Genomic DNA, 21126 nt, shown 5'->3' with positions numbered 1-21126 from the left:
GGATGAATCAGTTTAAGGAGAACAGGCTCTGCAGGGAATCTTGATTAGCTTATACCAGGTACCACTAGATACTTAGTTTTGCAAAAAAATGTAATACCTTGCTGCTTGGGACCTGGATTTAACCCCACTTAAGAAAAAGAGGAAGTTAGCACCTACAACTGAAAATAATGAAGCAAAAACATGGATTAGTGCCTACAGGTCATTTGGTTTTGCTGGTTAACTGAAGCACCAGTCTTTTGTTGCAGAAAAGCAACTTTTCTGCAGAAAATTTTCTCCTGGTCCAAGAGATTGGTGCAAAAGAAGTCTTTGAATATGGCAGGAAGAAACAGGAAGAAATGTGGAATATAAATGTGGAACAAAGCCTTTTGTTTATGTAATTTCAAGAATAGCCTTCTTTCCCAGTCACCTTCAATATAAATTTTCTTTAAGTTTTATTTTTTTTTCAGTCCTAAAACTTTCTTTCTTTTAAAATAAATTAATTTGGACTACTAGATTATGTGAAAAAATTCTTGCAATAAATACTCCCCATCTTTTTTCTTCCTTTTCATTTCTGACTGTTTTTCTTCATCTTTTTTGTCCTTAATCTCATGAAGAAGGATAATAAATATTTGATGTAAGTAATGCAAGCTTTTTTTACTTAGATTGAATGACTTTTTTCCCAGGTATCAATTTGTATTCTCTGTGATTCTTTGTGATACTTGATTCTCTGCATACCTGTAGGCAACACAGTTAAAAGTCAGTTTAGGTTTTTCTGTTATTTCTGCTCAATTTATGAGAACTGCATAATGGTTACAGTCATCTAGTTGTCAGAAAAAATGCACCAGAATGTCCTTGGAGGTGATAGTCCACATTAGGCATTCCTGTGTCTGTGCATACTTGTTTGCAATAAAAAGCTCTACACACATGCCTGGGACAATGTTTTCTGTTGAATTACTGTTGTATCCCTGATATATGAGAGCTTTTGCACTGCGGGCACATGAAGTGTTGGGACATCAAGAAAGAGGCACTTGCATTTATTTGATGTGTGGTTTTCAAAATCTGAGGAAAACTTCAGGTAATCCTCATTTAGCTGTGTTGTCAGGAAGATGACTGTCCATACAGCACAAAGGATTAGGTAACCGTTATCTGCTCCATGTATATTTTCTAATTCCAGATTATGTTGTTATTATTATTATTAGTAGTATTAGTATTAGTATTAGTATTATTAGTATTAGTATTATTAGTATTAGTATTATTAGTATTATTATCATCATTATCATCATCATTAGTATAACTGTGAGGCCCACATGAATAATTGAAGCATGCAATTTCTACTTTTGATTGGTAGAACTGGTAAAACTCTAAACATGTGGAATTCATGAAGCCTTTTCTCTCTTTCTTCTTTCCCTTTATAATATTTTGTAGTGAGGGCCAGATGCAGAATTATAGATGGTTCTAAACATTTTTTTTGCCAGTTCTATTCATGGGGTGCTTGGCCTTCCATAATAAAAGGCTTGAAGAAGTCATGATCTTGAAGAAGATTAGAAACTAAAAAGAGGTTAACAATTTGAAGTTAAAGGTAATGTAAAAATCAGCTATATTCAACCCCTGATATGTGTGTGTGTGCTCGTGGCTTTTATTGTGGTTTTGATTTTTTTGTGGGTTTTCTTTGTTTTGTTTAAAAGGCCCCACAAAATAACATTGGAAACAATGTTATGGGATATTTCCATTTTCTAACTGCAGGCACAGGTGACACATACAAGTAAAAATAAATATTTAGATTCTCTCCAATGGCCCTGTTTTCTGCAGCTATTATGCAAGGAGAGTGCAGGAGGGAGAAGGCAGCATTAATGCTTTTTGAATTATTCTGAATTCAGAGGTGGATTTCAGAAAGATTTAAGAATGATTTCAAAAAGATTTTGTAAAATTGTTACCAATTACCAAAAAATTCCCCAAAACAACAAAAAAGGCCCCCAAGCAAACCCAGAGGTCTCATGGAACTCTTAAAACCTGTGGTTATGGGGGATCCAACTCTCCAAAAAGTTGTTGTTCTGGAGTGGCAATGGGTGAAATTCTTTGAATTTTATATGTGATTTTTTTAGCCCAGATTTCAAATATAGAAATGATTTAGGTGTTTAGAAACCACTGACTTTCAATGACATGTAGGCTTTTAAGTGCTTAAGTCACCTAAAGATATTGAGCTCTAAGGTATTTTACAGCTTCTCTGCAACTGAGTTGATTTATATGTTTGGATGCAGTCTTTAAACTATACTTTTGAAAGTGGCTTTTTGGCTTCAGAAATCTGTGTCAGTATCTATGTACTATTCAGACTGATATTTCGTTTTTCATTGACATACACTGGACTATTGATTTTTTCTCTTTCATTTTACTCCTTGCTCAGATTCTCTAGAGAAACAAGTAAAAATATAGGGAAAATACCTGCTAAAAATGAGGATATATGTATGGGGAGAATTACATCTGGGGAGCACCAATGACTACTGAAATTGAAATTTCAATACCTATTAAAAGCAGCCTTCATCATCTAAAAGGCATCAATACAGGTAAATGGAGGTTGGGCAGCCTATACATACATATCAGAAGAGCAAATAACTTGCTCAAAACAATTTTTCTGTTCACTTTTTGCAGAATTATCAGGCAGTAAGTCTGTGATGGGTGATTTTAAACTTAATATTTAGAAAAATAATTAATAGTAAAGAAATTGCTAAAATGGTGTCATTCTTTCGAGAGAGAAAGCTGGATTTCAAAAGATTTTCCTTTTTAAATTTAGAGTCATTCAATAAATTAAAAAAATAAATATTGTTGAACTATCACACCTGAATTAGGATTATGCTACCTATAAAATCATTGAAAGCTGCTATTAACTGTCAGGAAGGAGAAAATGTGTTTGCTTATAATGAATAATTACCTGAATGGAAAAAATGTAGAGCTACTTTAGTTCTTTAGCTGTCTTTCTGTTCTTGATAGCCAGAGATTTGGGCTTTTATAAAAATTTATATTCTGTAAATATCACCACCTGTAATAGATTCATGTCCTTTGCCAATGATAGATTCTCTCCCAGAAAAACCCATTCCTTGTGATAGATTCCAAGTGGCAGTGGTCTGGCAGTCTTGTGACACGATCTTACAGCAGCTTTTGCTTCAGCTGACATCTGCCACCTCCAGCTTGCTCAGGTTGCTGTTCCAGGAAAGCTTGCAGTTGCTATGCCTGGAGTGGGTAACTCCCAGCAAAGCGCATCCACATCCAGGCCTATGCCCTACGAGAGGGTGGAAGAAGGACAGTGCAAGCCAGTTTCATCTCTTGTATGGCAGGTCACTTTGTCCAGCCATCATCCTGCCGCAGCCACACAAAATAGCACAGTGCCAGCTGCTGTGTGTACAGCCACCTCTGACCTCCAGAGGTGCACACAAGGTGCATTCTGCAATCCAAACACTTGCGTGTGTTCTTGCCTCACTCAACATTTTTGAACTTATCTTAATCTCCCTGTAAACTGCATTGTGGTGAGTGGTGAAGTGTGTGTGGCGTATCTGTTAGGTCAGGTTAAAATTGCCAGCTGTGGCTCAGTTCTGCTGGCTGTGCCTCTTAATTCGTACACAAGGGCAAACCTCCAGCTTTGGAATGGATAAAGGTGAAAGACAACCATTATGTATTTCTAAATCGGTGTGAAATTTGGTGTGCAGAGAGAGAAAAATAACTTGTTTTGGGGCATTTCTGGAAATCATACCCAAAAGCTGCTCCTCAAGCCTTCCAGAAATTCACAGAACTGAAAAGAAACCCTTCACCCAATCAGCAAAAATGCTATCTTCCATTTAGAATTTAAAGTACAATTAAAGTACTTAAATTTACTAAAGTAAACTTAAAGTACAATTAGAGCATAATACTCCAGCTTCAAGCACTGTGACACAGTTAGTCAACAATACATCAAAATTATGACCAATGCTCAAATTAACTATCCCTGTCCAAAATGAATTGAGAATTAATGAGAACTAAAAAGCCCCTGCCCTTAACTTCCTGGTGGTCACAGAATTTTATCTATCTTTTGAAATATGTTCACAGAAATGGCTTTTCAGCATCTTCAGAAGAACAAAATGAAGTTACATCACTGGTCTCTAAAAGAACATAGTAGATAGAAGCCAGATCATTCTGTGAAAAATGTCTTTATTTTTGTTCAAGCCTTTTAAAAACATATAGTTTTCATTGTAAAGTGGGTTTTGTTTTTTTTTCTCTTTTAAGCTCAATATCTTGTGTCTGTTTCTTTGTTCATGTGAGTCTTCCACAGTGAGTTTGTTATCAGCTATTGTTTGTCTGACAAGTGTGGAAGGTGGGGTCATCTTGTTCATATGTACAGAAAGTTTGGAATGAAGGTGGTCATGGTGCCCTGTCACAGTGCTTCCCTCTGAATGATGGAACTTAATTCTTGGGGCTGAATTTTTTTTCAATAACTAAGGGGACTAAATGGTATCCAGCACATGTTTTAACCACAGGAACTATGATGCCAGATTATTTTAAAAGTCATTAAAAGTGGTTTATATTCCTGCTGACTCTTCATTAGGATAGAAAAATAATGAATTCTTAATACTTTTTTTCTTAGGCAGAAAGAAATTTACTTCTCATCATCTAAGAAACTGGGAAGCATAGACTCTGTGTTCATGGATCAGAAACTTGGATCATGATTAGTCTGCAGCTGGACAGGTTAGCTGATGAAAGATGAAAAAATACCAGCAACAAGATATTTTTTTTAATGCTTTGCATAGATTTGATTTAAAAAAAAAAAAAAAAGAAAAAAGTAAGATGCCCCCTGTAGTCTACTGGAACTGCAGATATTGTCAAAGTCTGAAGGCCCTTCCTTCTTGTGTAACTACTGCCCTGGTGTGCACTGCATTCCACAACCAAAGCCTCATCTCTCTGCCAAAACTGTGAGCAAATGGGCAAGTACAGTGACTAGGGAGTAATCAGCTAAAGAGAAGAAGTTTCAGTAGTTTTTGAATAAGAAACATTTATTCTGGGGAACAGAGAGGACTAAGAAATGGGAAAAATAAGGACCAGCAGAAAAGTGAAAGTTTGAAACTAGAGCTATAATTCATTTCACATCAGTAGTTGTCTGGATAAATAAGCAGAAACCTGGCAAACTAAAAGGGTCCTGGGGAAATTTTGTAAGGTTTTCAATTTCAATAGATCAAAAACATTAAAGTAGCAGCTTACGTCAAACTAAAAAGCATTTTGTGTCAGTTCTGAATTATTCAATCTCCTTCAGAGCTTATTATTCTAAAAAAGACAGCTTCTAAAAGGGGGGTGCTAAATACAAAGTCAGAAGGGTTTGTTTCCCAAAATGTTTCATTTCACCATTTGTTTAATGAAGCATTTAATTTTGCAATGTCAAAACATTTTACTTGCATGTTTTCTGAGTAAAAATGTTTTGACATTTTGAAGTCTCCTCGTTTCTGATGAAAGCATTAGCAGAGTTCAATGCTAAATGAGATTTTTAACACCTAACTTCCCTCCCATTCCGCCTCCAGAACCCATTTTGCAAAAAGAAAAATAATCCCAGATCTTTCTGAGCAAAAAATAGACTGCTCATTTATCACATGGCAGTGATGAAACAGCAGCTTCTGACAAACAGGAATGGGAAATCCAGGTTTGTCCTTTAACACTGCTGGACTCATGGTAGCTCAGTAGGTCTGGGGCTGACAAAGGTGTGACCAAGATGGGAATGGTGATGCTGGGTAGCTCTGGTGGTGAGCATAAAGCCCCACTCTAAGCCCACAGCATTGCACATGTGCTTCTCCACAAGCACCAAACCTGTGGGAAATGCAAAAATGTAAAATCAGAGTACAAAACCCCTCTGAACTGGTGTTCAAAACAATCTCCTCCTGAGTATCTCATTTGCACAACAAAAGACATCTAAGAATCCTACTTGAAGCAATTGATGCTTAAAATGTTTGTGCTGTTTTCTCGTGCAACTATTTTTGCTTTTATATTTTTGTAACCATATTTGGATCTGAGGGCACTTTGAAGTTCCCACTGTGCTTTAACAATCTATTTTCATTGATTGTGTCCTTCTGGTGCTCTGACCATTTCATTGTGTCCTACATCATCTTGTTTCTTCAAACAAAAGTCTCATGTTTTCCTTTTGAGCTATCTTTTTGTTTTTGTCTACAGAATTTTGAGGGAGAAGATGTAGAAGTCCCATTCTTAAAGGACCTCTGGATGGCCTATCCAATAGTAAAGCTAAGTTGTCCTTTTTCCAACTTGCTCACTGTTAGTTCCACATAAAACCTCTCTACAGGTTCCTGTAGTGTTGGTTCCATATTCCTTCTGATGTACTTGAGTTGCTGTCATGTAGCAGCAGCAGCAGCAGCAGTGGTAGCAAAAATAGTAATAGTAATAATAATTGTTATAATTAATAATAAATTATTATTATTTAGAAAATTAGAAAAATAAGAAAAAACCTATAAAGGCTCACTGCAATTTTTTTTTTAAATAAACTATTAACAAGGGTAAGTACTGCCACATAAGCCCCTCCATGCTCCCTTTTATTTATGAGGATGAAAACATTGTGAACAACAGACACTCCCAGAAAGGCACAGTCATGGCTCATAACTCCTGAAAAAGAGACAGGAAATGGACCTTCACCCTTATAGAAATGACCAAGGTGCAGGCAATGGGGAGGACACAGCTCTTGCCCTGCTGTTCGTGTCATATATCCAACATGCAGTGCCTGTGTCGTGCCACCCTGAGGCACTGCAGGTATTGCACAAGGAGACAAATGGGTGACAACGATGAGCCTGACTGTGAACATCAGTCTGTCTGCCCTGTTTTATCTGCTGAAGCACTGTGCACAGCAGTCTTCTCAGTTAACACAGAATTAATTTGTAATGATTACTTCAAAATTTTATAAATGATATTGAGTGAGATAATATATGGTAACTGCACAGATTACAGAATGCATTGATGGCTTTACAAAAAAAATGTCATGACAGGGCAATTATACTGCAGCAAAACAAATTATTGCAAAGTGGCTCAAATTGTATTTCTCTCTAGTAAAAGAATCATAACACTTTTACACCCTCAGATAATCTGCAATTCAATGAACAAAAATAGAACCCAAATGACAACACAGAGAAGTTAGAGTGCTCAGGGCAAAAAGATGTGAAAAGAAGACAGGGAAGAGAAAGAAATAATAGACTGAGAGATAATACACTGTGCAGATTTCCCTTCTGCAAGGAGGAAGGAAAGCAAAACAGGATCAAAGTTGCTGTGCACTTTTATTTTTACTACTTTTTTGATTCATTGCCTAAAAATAATTTATTATACAGCTGAATGACAATTAGTATTTACAAGAAAATGAAATTACTACCACTTTTTACATTAAATATTAATGTAGATCTAAAACTGTAGTTTAATTTCTACAAATTAAACTTCAGTTCTCATCATGTTCTATTTTGCTCAACCTGAGCTGAGTTCTGCAAATTGGCTTAAAATTATTTAGAATTTCATGAGAATGTTACCCTTTGTAACTCATAATGACTTACCATACTCTCAGTAGTCTACACTGTAGACAGGAGGAAAAAAAAAGGTCTCCAGGAGTGGAATATAAGCAGAATTAAATACAGTGTTAGCAATTGAGAATATGGAGATATTATAGTGCTGTGGTGTGACCCTGATCAGAGGCTAGTGAGCTCAGTGCTGCTGTTTGCTCAGCATGGAAAGAGCAGAGGAGGTGGCAGTGCATTGGCCTCCATTGTTATCTTCACCCCTCAGGGCACATAAGGAATGTAAAGACTATTTTGCATGGCAAAATGCAAAGACATGGGCACTGAATTTCTTTGCAGACATCTAGTACTTTGTGGGATCTTTCAAATATGTTATTCAACCATTTCACAGATGATTCTTATTCAAGTGAAAGAAACTTCTGTGAGATGTGTAAATTCACTAGTATTAGAAATTATCTAATACTAGTGAATTTACACATCTCACAGAAGTTTCTTTCACTTGAATAAGAATCATCTGTGAAATAGTTGAATAACATATTTGGGTATGGGTCCATTAGAAAATCAGTCTAAGAAGTAACAATTTTCTATCAACTCCTGTTTTGAATGGCAAATTATTTCCATTGTAGGATTTTTACTGGTTGTGTCTAGTTGCAGAATAATCACGGCATTTGCCATCTCTCTATACTCTCATGGACAAGAAGGAAAAGTAAAGATGCTGATCCTTTGGCTAATGCATTACCACAATAACAGATGCACAACAAACAAGTGATTGAAACAAGAGCTGATGTACAAGAGTGAGAGATGAGACTGCTGGATTGGTTTTGTCTGTGGGACAGATACAGTTCCATAGGGAGAAATAATCTGTTTTCATTTAAAAGTCGGAATCCCATCTGCCTGCTTGCCCCATTGCTTATGTTACACTCTGCATAATTACTATAATAATGTTTCAACAAATGCAGTATAATGCAAGTCTCTTCAGAGTGAAGAAGAAAATCTTTAGATGAAGGAATGAACAGTCAAAAATTGTATTATGAAATTAACTTAGTCTTGCTTTTCAATTTATTGTTATGGTAACAAGAGATCCAAGAGTGTTATATACAAGACATTGTACCAGAATAAAGCAGTTCTTTTATCTAAGATTTTACAAGTACCACACAGAGCATAAGATATTCATTCCATGTGTCCATTCCTTAATTGTAGAGCAACAAGTAACACTGTAAAACCCTGTGCATACCTATTTTATAAAAAACAAAGCAAGAAAACAACAATGCAAGGAAAAAACTGTTCCACAGGATTTTCCATAAAGATCCCATCCTGGCAGAATGAAAAAAAAACCTGGAGACAAATAATTTTATCATATGAATGTAGACTTTTGATATAAGTTCAGAAATCTTACTACTAGTGACCTATAGGAATACTCTATGTCAAGGACAAAATCCCACAAATTCCTTATGATGTTCTAAACCCAAAAAGGATTAATTTTTTAACCTGTTGAAGTGGCAAATTTGATGTCTTTTCTTTTCACCACAGAAACATTCTGAGGCAATTGAAAAAAAAAAAAAAGAAAATAAAAATCAAAAGTATGTCAAAACTTGTGAGTATCATGATGCTCTCCTGAAAAACAGGTGATAAATAAAGAAACATTTCTCGGCTGGAATTATCAAGCTGGAACAGTTAACTTTTTAAGAAATCAGAGAGTTTTTTTTCTTTCCTCAAAGTCATTCAAGCATGAGATGACCACAGCAAGATGAATTATTCCGGGGTCATTTATAATACATAAATAGTGATATGGCAAAATCTGTTCTGAAGGCAAATTTATGGCAAAACAAAATAACAGTTTAGAGAGACAGAAACATCCTGGACAATATTGTTCTTGAGTATCAAAATAGAACTATCCAACTAACAGAGTGACCTGATTTATAAATAAAATTATAAAAAAACCCAACCCCTATGACAACTTGCAGAAAAAAACCACTGAAAGCTTCAATTGCAGCCTTCTGATAACATGGAGTACAAGTGAAAGGAGATTCAACCAACCTTACACTTCATGCATGAAAAAACTGCTTGAAAACAGGAATATATATGGAAGCTAATTTTATTTCTTAGTACTAGCTGATTATGAAGCGATTAATTCTTTTTTATATTTCTTTTGACTCATGCACATGAGAAAAGCTTTGCAAGCTCTCTATAATATTGTATGGAAATACTCCCCACTTTGAAGTGAAACACAGTTTCACTGTACTTTTAAGAAAATGAAAGAAAGGAAGATTGGTGAGGGTTGATGGTCAGTTTACAATTTTGGGTATCTTACTTTATCCCTGAGAAAATCTAAGGTTTTAGCTTCCACGTGGAATGATACACTCCTTTGCCTGATGAACTCTGATTCGTAGATAGAGACTTGTAACAAAACCAAAACCTGAAAATTAAGCCATGACTTACCTTCATAGATGAAATCTATATTTACATCCACTGCGCTTTTCCTCAGTTGTAGACCAGAAAAGGCAGCCTGCCTGTGGCTATGAATTGCCCACATGGCTGTTAATGTAACTGGTAAAATGTAAATAAGGAGAGAATAAATTAAAAAGTAAGGTTTACATGCTAACTATGGCAATTATTATTCTGAAAAAGATGCTAGGCTTATCTGCAGTGAAAAATAAAGGCCTCAGTATGAAAGGGGTGGCAAACAAGGTGGTCACGCAGAAGAATCTCTATCATAAGAGTTAATAATTGGTGCGATCAAAACTATTTGGCATTCTGCTGCCTAATAACAGCAAAGCCATCTGGTCCCCAATAAAATGCAGGGCACCATCAGAAAAAACAGAAAGGTCATTTAGTCAATGGTTTGACTATAAGTATTATCCTTTAAATGCTGATTTTATTTTGGATTTTGCTTGTGGAAGGAGTTGTAGAGAACTGCTACTGTGGGTGCTCTGGTGAGCACTGAAATGGCTGACAACCTCCAATATGCATGGTATTTGATGCAGAGATCAGAAAGTGAAGGAAGTGGACATCTAAATATCTGTTTGATGCTGATGAATCATATAATGTCACTGGTACCTGGCTCATTGGAATTTAATGGAGAGGTCGGAATTAAACGATGAAGTCAATAACACTGATATTTAGGATTCAGCATGATTTTTGGAACAGAGCTGCTTCCTGAACTGGGGCTAATGGAATGAATTTTTAGAGTCCTGTAAGAGAATTAAGCACTCAATGTTTCCTCTAGCTTGCTTATATTTTGTTACAAGCTACCAGTATAAGTGAACCAGTCCTAATATCTTACGCTTAATAGAACACATTTCCTGAATCACCTAGTGTTTTTTCATTTTTTTTCCTATAATTAAAAGGTATATTTGACTTTGCACCATCTGTTAAATAGAAGAGTTGCCAGAATGAAGAGAGAATGCAAATTAGGTTGTGAATACTGAAGTTCACTTTCCTTTTGATTGCTTCTGTTATTTTAAAGAGTCAATTCATTTTCTATTTATTTTTTTAGTAAATACTGAGCTAGGAGACCTTTGAAAATGTTTATGACTCACTGAAGTTTTCTTAATTCTTGTGATCTTTAAAGGCAGCTTTGAAAAATTTGAAAAGATTTTTTTGTCCATCATATAAAATGAGAGGGAAGACAGGTCCCAGGAAAGACAACATGGAGTTCTTTCATTTCTCCCAGTGTTCAGACTATTTTTCCCCCAGAATTCTATTAAATTATACAGAAGAATAAATCTGTTGTACAAATAACATATTTTAGAATTTAAATTAAGCAGATGAGGATCATGACAGAACTTGGCTTTGTGTTATCTTTCAAAATGCATACTCATTTGTAATGGATTCTGATGAGGATGCTATAGAAACATTGAGTAGTTTGAATTGGAAGGGATCTTTAAAAACCATCATCCCTTGTAGTGATCATAGATATCCTCTACTAGATCAAGTTGTTTAGAGTCCTATACAACCTGGTTTTGAATATTTTCAAGGATGGGGCACCTGCCAGCCCTCTGGACAACTTCAGGGTTTAAATGTGCTCATCCTAAAAAAAAATAGTCTTCCTTATATCTAGTATAAATCTACCTTCTTTTCATGTAAAACTAATTTCTCTCTTCTTACCATAACAGGACCTGTTAAAAAGTTTAACAGGACCTGTCCTAGTTTTGTACACTCCCTTTAAATACTGAGAGGTCTCAATAAGGTCTCTTTGGAGCCCTCTCTTCTCTAGGTTGGACAACCCCAATTCTCTCAGCCCTTCAATCATAGGAGAGGTGAGAGGAGATGTGACTCCCGAGCTGGATGCAGGGTTCCAGGTGGGCTCTCAGCAGAGCAGAGCAGAGGGGCAGAATCCCCTCCCTCCCCTGCTGCCCACGCTGCTTTGGATGCAGCCCAGGACACGTTTGGCTCTCTGGGCTGGGAGTGCCCATGGCTGGGTCATGTCCAGCCTCTCACCCAGCAGCAGCCTGTGTTGATAACTCCCCTCAGTATGTGAAAAATACCACAGTGTAGTGGTTATTGATATACTTCCTCTCCAACCCATCTAAACTGATACTTCATACACCTTCCAAAATACTGGTGTCTAGAGAGTAAGTCATGAGCAGCCACCGAGAAAAGATATTTAAAACTACATGAAGGAGGCTGTTTGGAAGCGGGATTGTTTTCTGCTCCCAAATAACAAGAGGTAGCACAAGAGGAAACAGCCTCAAGTTGCGCCAAAAAAGTTTAAGTTTGGATATCAGAAAAAAACTTCATTACTGTAAGGGTTTCCAAATATTGTAACAGCCTGGATCTAGAGGAGTCCCTGGAGTTATTTAAGACCTATAAATATGGCCCTTAGGGACACAACACAGTGGGTAGCTTGGCTTAGCAGTGAACTGCTAAGTTTATGGTTAGACTCAACGATCTTAAGGGTCTTTTTCAATCTGAAGTATTCTATGATTTATTCTCTGATATTGTGCCTCACTACTCAGATCTGTGTGGTGTTTGATCAAAGCAGGCTGCTAATCCTTGTGCTTTGCTTTTCTGAATGGCTGCCATTTGATACATCCTCTAGGGACATCCACACTCAGCTCCTGACGGAGGTACTCTTACTTTTATTTGAGTTTCTTTTCTGGACTCTTAGGTATTCTGGAGAACAGCCACAGAAGAAAACGAATCAAACTTTCATTAAAAGGAATAAGAATGTGGGACTTGATTCTTTTCCAACTGTTTATCCATTGCTCAGTTATTTTGATAACCCTTGAGTTTGCTTTTCATAGTCTGTTGACTAATAACAAAATATCACCTATTTGGGAAGCCTTTACTCTGCTCATTTCAATTTGGGAACAGTATCAACAAATAAATGACATTTCAATATCATGAGCCAGAAATTAATCTATAAAAGATTTAAGAACAGGCACAATTTAATTTTTGTTTTGCCTTTTTTTTTCTCATTGCATCTACTTCACAGAGGTAAATAATATAATTAATCCAGATATAACCTGAGATTCTCATAAAGTTGCACACAAGCAAGTAGGTAGCGAGTATATTTTTGATTAATTTTACAATTTATTCTACTCAAAGAAACGAATTCTTTAGTTTGTTCACTTCTACATAGTACAGAAACTTCAAATGAATAGTTATTGTCTAGTGGAGGCTGTTGTGAATACCTGCATGAAACAATACTGAATATATATGTCTGTAACAATAGAAACCAACTTTTAAAATAAAATTATTTGGAAACTGGAAGACATGAATCTTGTTTATTTAGACACCAGCTATAATCATGGGCAACTGGTTATGTAATTTGAAATGCAGCTAAAGTGTAATTATTTTTTATTTTTGACTGTGAATGATTATTAGAAATTCAGGTCTTTTTACAACTGGCTTTGCCCTAATAGTTGTATGTTGTGTTCCTCTTTTCAACAGCTCACCCAGTGTGTGAAGCACCTCTGCTCTGTTTTTTTTATAGGCAACTGACATTGTACTGATGTTCCTCTCTACTCTTCTGTTATCATACAATGTAATTAATGCTTTCTCCATGTATATAGTGCCATTTTGGCACTGGTTCTCCATTTAACATCACCCAAAGAAATTGTCATCAGCACTAGATAGAAAGTCTCTCATTTTGGTGACAATAAGGAGATCCATATTGCCTTGATGAAAGCAGACAGAGCATGTTTGCTTTCATCTGAATATTAACCAGAATGCATCTGTGAAAAATCTGTGGCAGGTGATACTTGCCAACAGAGTCCAGCCAAGCCTAACAATCACACCAGCCCCTGGAGTGCAAGCTCAGCATAAGCTCTCATTTCAGGAGTCCTTTTATGTTATGTTACACAGAACGTGGATGCAGGGTGATCCAGGCAGGCTCATACATTAAGCCTGATTGCTGTAATAGTCAGGACACTTTCTCTGTCCCAGAAATTGTAATTTTTAAAGACAGAATAATTACAGAAAGGCGGCAAATTTGCTCTTGGATCCAGGGCAACATAATCTTACACAAATCATAGAAATCTATTTTGGTATCCTTCTTTGTTGAAAAACCTGATCCTTTAGAGGATCTTCAATCAAGGCCTTTGTCAATGCTGTGTCTGAAATAATTAAATAAACCATAAAATATTTAGATTTTCCCTAATTGTTTAGAGAGCTGGCCAATTGGAGAAGGGAACCAGCAGTTTTGGTGAGGGATTATTGTTCTTGGAAAAGGAAAACTACAAACATTGCTCCTCAAGATTCAGTCTAGGAGGAGGTGTCTTATCCAATATTTTGAGACTGCAGAGAAAACAAAATCCTGGGGGAACAAGATCATCAATGTGTAACATCTTCTTTAAACATAGTGCTTTATCCATAGTCTCATTTAGAAAGAACCTCTCATTTTAGAATCTCAGCGTTTTACATAGGTTAGCATCAGCACACCTTTTAAGAATATTGAATCCATTTCATAAATTTTTGCAAAGGAGAACTGGAGAGGGTCAGTAACTTACCTCAAGTGACTGAGAGAATAGATGAGAAAAAGCAGAAATAAGAGCTAGAAATATTGATCCTTACATTCTGACGTGAGGGCCAGGTAACAGCAGGCAGGGTTTGTATTCAGTATTACAATTACAGTTTTCAAAAGGATTCTGTATTTTTAACCAGGTGAATTTTTTCATGGTGGATGTTCAGTTTCTTAGGAAAATGGGATTTTCCATTTAAAAAGCCAAGCAAATCTGCAATGGAAAAGTTTTTGTGGAATAACTTTTAATTTTGACTGGAATATGTTAAAAGGGAATGGTGGATTGGCAACTTCATGTCCTTATTTCCCTGTAAGAAAAGTTTTTTAACAATGTGATTCTCACTGCAAAATGTGAAGTTACCACAGAAATCAGGCATGGTCTGCTTCTAACTTCTTTTTGAAGAGACACAGTTGTGTATCACAGATGAAGTAATCTAATTTCTGAGAACTGTCATTAATGCAATACCATAAATCACTGTTATATATCTATGGATTGAAGCTCTATCTTAGTAGCAAAACATAAAAATAAAAACTAAAATATAAATAAATATTACATTTTAATAAACATTGTTTTTAGGAAAATAAATACACCCTTGGCAGTAATAGTATTGCTTTTCTTTTCTTCTTTCCATTGATAAATATCAGCTGTGTCTTTCTCAAATGATCATGTTACATGTTCCCGCACTTCATATAATAAATTCTTACATGAATTGTAGATTTTTAAAAACCCTATACACTTCAATTTAGGCTTCTGCTACAATCACTCTTGGTCTACTCTTTTCAGACATTATCTATTTAAATCTTCACTCATGCATCATTACAAAAGTCAGATTTCTTTTATTCCATAATCACTCACATTTCAGTTTATCCACCAAGATTTCATTACATCTTGCCTTTTTTATGCACTTCTGATATGATGAATCTCACAGAGCAGTATTTTTAAAGGCTGGTGCTATAACATCTGTGAACTCACCTCTCCTGAATTTGACATCTTGACTATTCTGCCAGGTATCACTGACTTCCAGATAGTTACAGGATTGATTGCTATTGATTTTAAAGTACTGCTGACTTTAGGTTCTGACACCTTCCCTCCTTATTTAAAAAAAAAAAAATTCTAGTTGTTTTTTTCTGATGTTTCTCACAGTGTGCTCTATCTAAGGGAGTCTGATTATGAAGTGGATTCAGATTGCTTGATGTAAATGGAACTTCCTGATTAACTGCTAAATTGCGTCAGATATGGGTCACAGGCTTCTCTGTATCAAAGACCACCCCTTCGTTTTGCTGGCATGACCTTATCTGCTTTAAGAAGTATATTTTTACCTAGAACAGTAGTTCAGAATGCACACCTGTTGGGAATCTCTTGCAAACAGCCTTGGACAAAAGAGGTGCACTTAATAGTATCTCATTTATAGGGCACATGCATTCTGGTTGCCTCATTATTAAATATTCCCTGATTCTCTATTCAGGCAATTATGAATTATAAAGATTACTTTGACTAGGAATTGAGCTCAGCACTGAGAAAGAGTAATTTCATTCCATCTGATGACTCCACATGGCTATATCTAACCCACAGCATGTATCCACCCTATATTGTGGGTACTCCTAGTCTAGCCAGGAGACCTACCAGAAAATACCACAGGTCCCTCTGTGCTAGGAGGCTTCTTGCAAAGTTTCAGCTAAGAAAACCAGGGCAGATCATAAATGTGCTGAAAAGTATCACTTTTTACAAATCTTTCCCCTACATAACTCATTTAACTTTAATGTCCATACTGTGATCCTCATCATCAATAGTCAAAGGACAACATTAGGTGATGTCCTTCTGCCTTCCTTAATGCCTGTTGGATAGAGACATGATCAAAGGCATAACTTCCAATTTCAAGAGCAAAAATCAGTTGACATATGGTCACTAAATGTGTTACAGCACTTTAAAGCCAGCCTTACCAGAGGAGCAAATGTAAACACCATGAGTTACAAAAAACTGTGTGAACATTGATAACAATGTTCAATGGTAAAAAAAAAAAAAAAAAAAAAAAGATAAGAAAAACAGATACTGGCATGTCCTAATCAGAAGTCCCAAAAGGATGGATGAAAAAGAATCTACCACAGTTTAACCAAATATTAGTAAAGAAAACCTGAATGCCCTAATATCCTAAATAATTCATTCCTTCCCCCATTCCCCATTTTGCTTTGAAAAGTTTGTACTGGTAAGAAGAAGCTGAGCATATTCCCATTTTGTACCAGTGAAGATACCCCTAGGGTGCTTCTAGAGCAGAACCACAGCTTGGAGTGCCTTCCCAAAAGCCAGAAACCAGACAGGGTTGCCCTGGTCCTTCAGGGGGAAAAAAACCCTCAAAAAACAGTCAGAATAAACAGATCTACTGTCTCTTAATTGTCCGTCATATTTCACTAAATAAAAGACAAACCTAAAAACTCCCCCCATATTTGCCTGTCTGGCAGTGCATGTGCTTTATGTTCAAATCTGAGCACTGCCTGCTTATAGATGAATAAAGAATCATTCATTAGAATAAAACAGATCTATAAAAAACAGAGAACTCCAGTCCCCATAATCCTCTTGCTGCAGCTTCTTCTTGAGAATGGTGTGCTTTTTGCACCATAGCACTCATGGAAAAGAGTTGGGAAACATGTATCATGTCTCCATGATTCTTCTTTCCTTTCTCCTAAAAGCCTCTGTCTTAGCCCACCTTCCAACTACCTTGCATCTGCGGCACTTAAATTTTCACTCTTGTGTTCCTTGTGTGTGATGTGCTTGGAGGTGCTCTGTTTGAGAGGCACAACACAGGTGCTGCTGCACTTCCTTGTCCTACTCAAAAAATGAACAGCAGTCCTACTCCCTGGGTGAGCTGCCAATATTAAATCATTGCCATGAACGAGCTTTAGGGTTTTTTAAAGAAACTATGTGTGATTTCCACATATATATAATAAAACTGTGCCTATGAGAGACATCACATTTGGGGGGGGGAAAAATAGGAAGGCTGTTTGGAATTCCTCATTTGGCATGCCAATAATTGAGTAAAATTAAACTTGGGAAAAATGGACTGAAACTTGTCCATGAGGAGACATTAAAAGAGCAGTGCACATAAACACATGAGCACATGCATTAAGGTGCAGAACTATAATGAAGTATGCTGGAAAAACAAAAGTCGTGGTGTGATGTATTCCAGAAAAGTTGGATTGAGTCTGTTACATGAACTAAGATGACAGGGCAATTTCAGCAGTCATGTTTGGTCTCTGAATATTAGTGGCAGCAGATAGAGCTTTTAGTTATCTATACATATGTGTAGCATGCATTGTGTAACTCAGTAGGAAATGAGTGGGGACACAGGAAGAAACTGAGGAAATAAAAATAAAATAAATATCAGGAATAAAAGTAACCTTTGCATTCAGGTCTGTTAAACTGCAATGGGGTTTCCTTAGGGAAGCAGTAAAAATATCATCACTTCCCTCATTTAAAACAGGATCAGAAAAACCTACAGGGCTACATTCTGCTCCAATTTGCTAAATATCATTCTGGCTTCAAAATTCTGTATTTACTTTTCCACTGATACCAGTGACAGCAGAATCTACTTCTCATTGGGAACAACTTATTTTTAGCAAGGATTTAGAGGAAGATGGAATATTCAGTGCACCAGGTCTTCTTTCATTGCTAATACCTATATCAAAATCTATGGGATTGAGTCTCTTAAAATAAATATTTGAATAGATTTTAATATGTATTTAAATTACTTGAGTTGATGTCCTATGAATGTTTGAGGGCACAGGTGACATGGTCAATTACATTAGCAAAAATATGGCAAAAAATGGCAAAAAATGTTATTTTCAAATAACATTCAAATTTTCAGTGAAAATGGATACTGTTTTGAATCTTTTGTCACTGCTTTCAATGTTATTAAGCCATATTTTTTATCTATGGAATTGAATTGTCCTGAGACCATAAAATAAATTCCACATACTTTGTTTGTTTGGGTTTTTGGTTGTTGAATTTTTTCTCCCATGAATTAGATTCAATATCAAAATTCAAAGTTTGTTAGTATGGCTAATGGAAGTTTAGCATCTTGTAGACCCATTCATTTATTTATTTAGCATGCATTGGCTTGGTCTCTTCTGTAGAGGGAAGCCCTGATTTATGTAAAACAAACTCTCACACAGTTTAAGTGAAAAACATATATTGAGAATAAATCCAAATAAAATAATATCACTTCAATGTCTGTGAAATATTATCATCTTGAAAGTCACATTACATTTTATGTAACCAGCTAATGACTTTAGTGGTCTCTCTGATAAAGAGTGCTAATTTTTCTGGATGAAGCTTTCTGATTAGAGCACTGACTCTTCTTTAAATATAGCTGCACTTTTTGCTTCTAAAAAATCATTTAAGGTAATTACTTAGAGAATCCATTCAGTGAGGAAAAATGGCCTTCACATGTTTTATTTTCTGTACAGATGACATTTCAATGGCAATACAGTAGTTCAACATTTAAATCTCTTTTGCAAATTAGATTGAAATTGTCTTTTAAAGTTGTTTTTTTTTTTTGTCCAGTGATAAACTCAGACAGCTGATCCATCAGCTTGATGATGGAGAGGATATCAGATAATTATAACTGTTGTTGTTTAGCTAAGCTCTATTCACTGAATATACATTTCCATTCTCTTGGCCACTGTGGTATCTGGTTCCTGCCTGGGTTCTTGATGAATTTTAAGTACTTCATATCTTTGTACCAACCTATCTCCAGCCTGTTTTCTTTCTATACTGACTCATCCTAGGAAAGTTCAGCACTGTGCTTGGAAAAATACCTATCCTCTGTGAGCTAAGTATGCAAAAGTAATGCTTCCATTTACTACATAATAGTCCTCTTTTGAATTTTAAAATAATTTATTAATGCAGAAGAAAAAAAGAAGCTGCACACATTTTACTGCCTGAGAACACCTTTAAAACCCACCTCTTCCGATCACCTAATTTCCAAAAAACCAATATATTAACTGTAATTGTTCATTACTGAATGAAGTGCTGAAAGCATGCAGAGCTTTGCCTCTTGGAGTCTATTGAATCAGTGTGCCAGTTGATAAACACAAGTGCCTCTGGCTACAGTGAGATATCTGACTGACGTTGCACAGAGAGAACTGACTCATTAGGTGTCAAACTGGTTGGGATCAGTGGTGTTACTCAGCATGCCCACATGGGTATAAAATAGTATAAAATAGTATAAAAGTAGCTTAAAGCTAGGAAAAAAAATCAGACTGTACTGTTGGAACTATGATTTCAAATGCTATTGATATGTGAGTTCTATTTTGTGCTCACCAACTTGCAGTCATTTTTGAGGAGACCTCTGTAGTGAAGGTGTTGTAGTGAATGCCCAGGGATTATTAACTGCCTGTTCAGGAGTGAAGAAAATGACAAAGTAAAGCTGGTATTGAAGGGACGGAGACCACAGTGGGACAAAACCCACATCTCCCTTCTCTTTTTTGACTAACTGGAAATAGAAGGCATGCAGCATCTTGCAGGGCATATGTCATGCCATTGCCAAGGACTGTGACACCTTTGCTGACACAGAACCTTTAAATCATATTTTTGAAGAAAGAAAAAGGGAGTTGAGAGAACGAAAGGTTATCTAGTTCATTCTCTTTTCCCAAAAGCAGACACAACCACATCTACATCACATATCCTGTGTTGTGATAGAATTTTAAGGGTTTTTTTTGGGAAAAATAAAGGGATAATATTTTTAGTGATTACTTACTTTTTATGTAGTATGCATGTGTGTTTTGTTAAAAAGTCATCCGGTCTGGAATGACATTAAGGTAAGGACAAGAAAGGTTTTCACTTTGAAACATAACTGGGAGTGTAATAGTCCTTGATTTGCTTACCCTTTTGTCCTGGGGGGGACAGGATCTCCTAATTTGTCTCAAAACCAGAACACCTGTTTGAAAATTCCCAAATGGAATTGGCTGCAGGAGGAGAGCTCTGCACCTTCCTATCACTGTGTTCATATATTCCATTCATTTCAAATGATGTAAAAACATTATCATGTACTTTTGTAATTGAACATAACTGTGGTTCAGATGGCATTATATGAATAAAAAAATAGATTCACATACTGTCCATGTCTACAAATGCACTATATTTGGGTCTTCAAGACTAGTACTCAGTGACTGCACTGGTAGCTCAAAGTCAGCTCTCAAAACCCAGGGCTGCTGCTCTTTCCCAGCCTTGTGTGAAGGCAGTGCCATGACTGTGGTCCTCTCCTAGCATTGCCTTCTCCTGGGAACTGCAGGCTACACAGCAGCACTGCCTGTACATAGAACCAAACAAGAAAGGGCTATATTCCTTTTAAACCCTGTAGTTACTCTGCTGATATATCCTCAGAGAGCATTTTGCATCCTATTTCTGGAGAATTTAGAAATAATGGAAACTATAAAGAAGTTGTGAGGCTAAGCAAGTTTGCAAAGACAACTGAGATAAGCACAGAAAATATATTCCTGGACAAATAGACCAAATAGACTTGATTTTATTGGAGGACAGTAAGAAACAGGACACAGAATAGGTACACTGGCTTTTATACCTGATCCATTCAGTGTGACCATAGTCATTCTGCAGAATTCATACCACTTGGCACAGGACTGAACAACTGTACAAGGTTCAGAATAATTAACTTGACC

This window comes from Agelaius tricolor, unplaced genomic scaffold (assembly GCF_023055355.1).
Source record: "Agelaius tricolor isolate 1412-34295 unplaced genomic scaffold, bAgeTri1.0.p SCAF_4, whole genome shotgun sequence".
Lineage (NCBI taxonomy): Eukaryota > Metazoa > Chordata > Aves > Passeriformes > Icteridae > Agelaius > Agelaius tricolor.
This window is presented reverse-complemented; position numbering follows the sequence as displayed.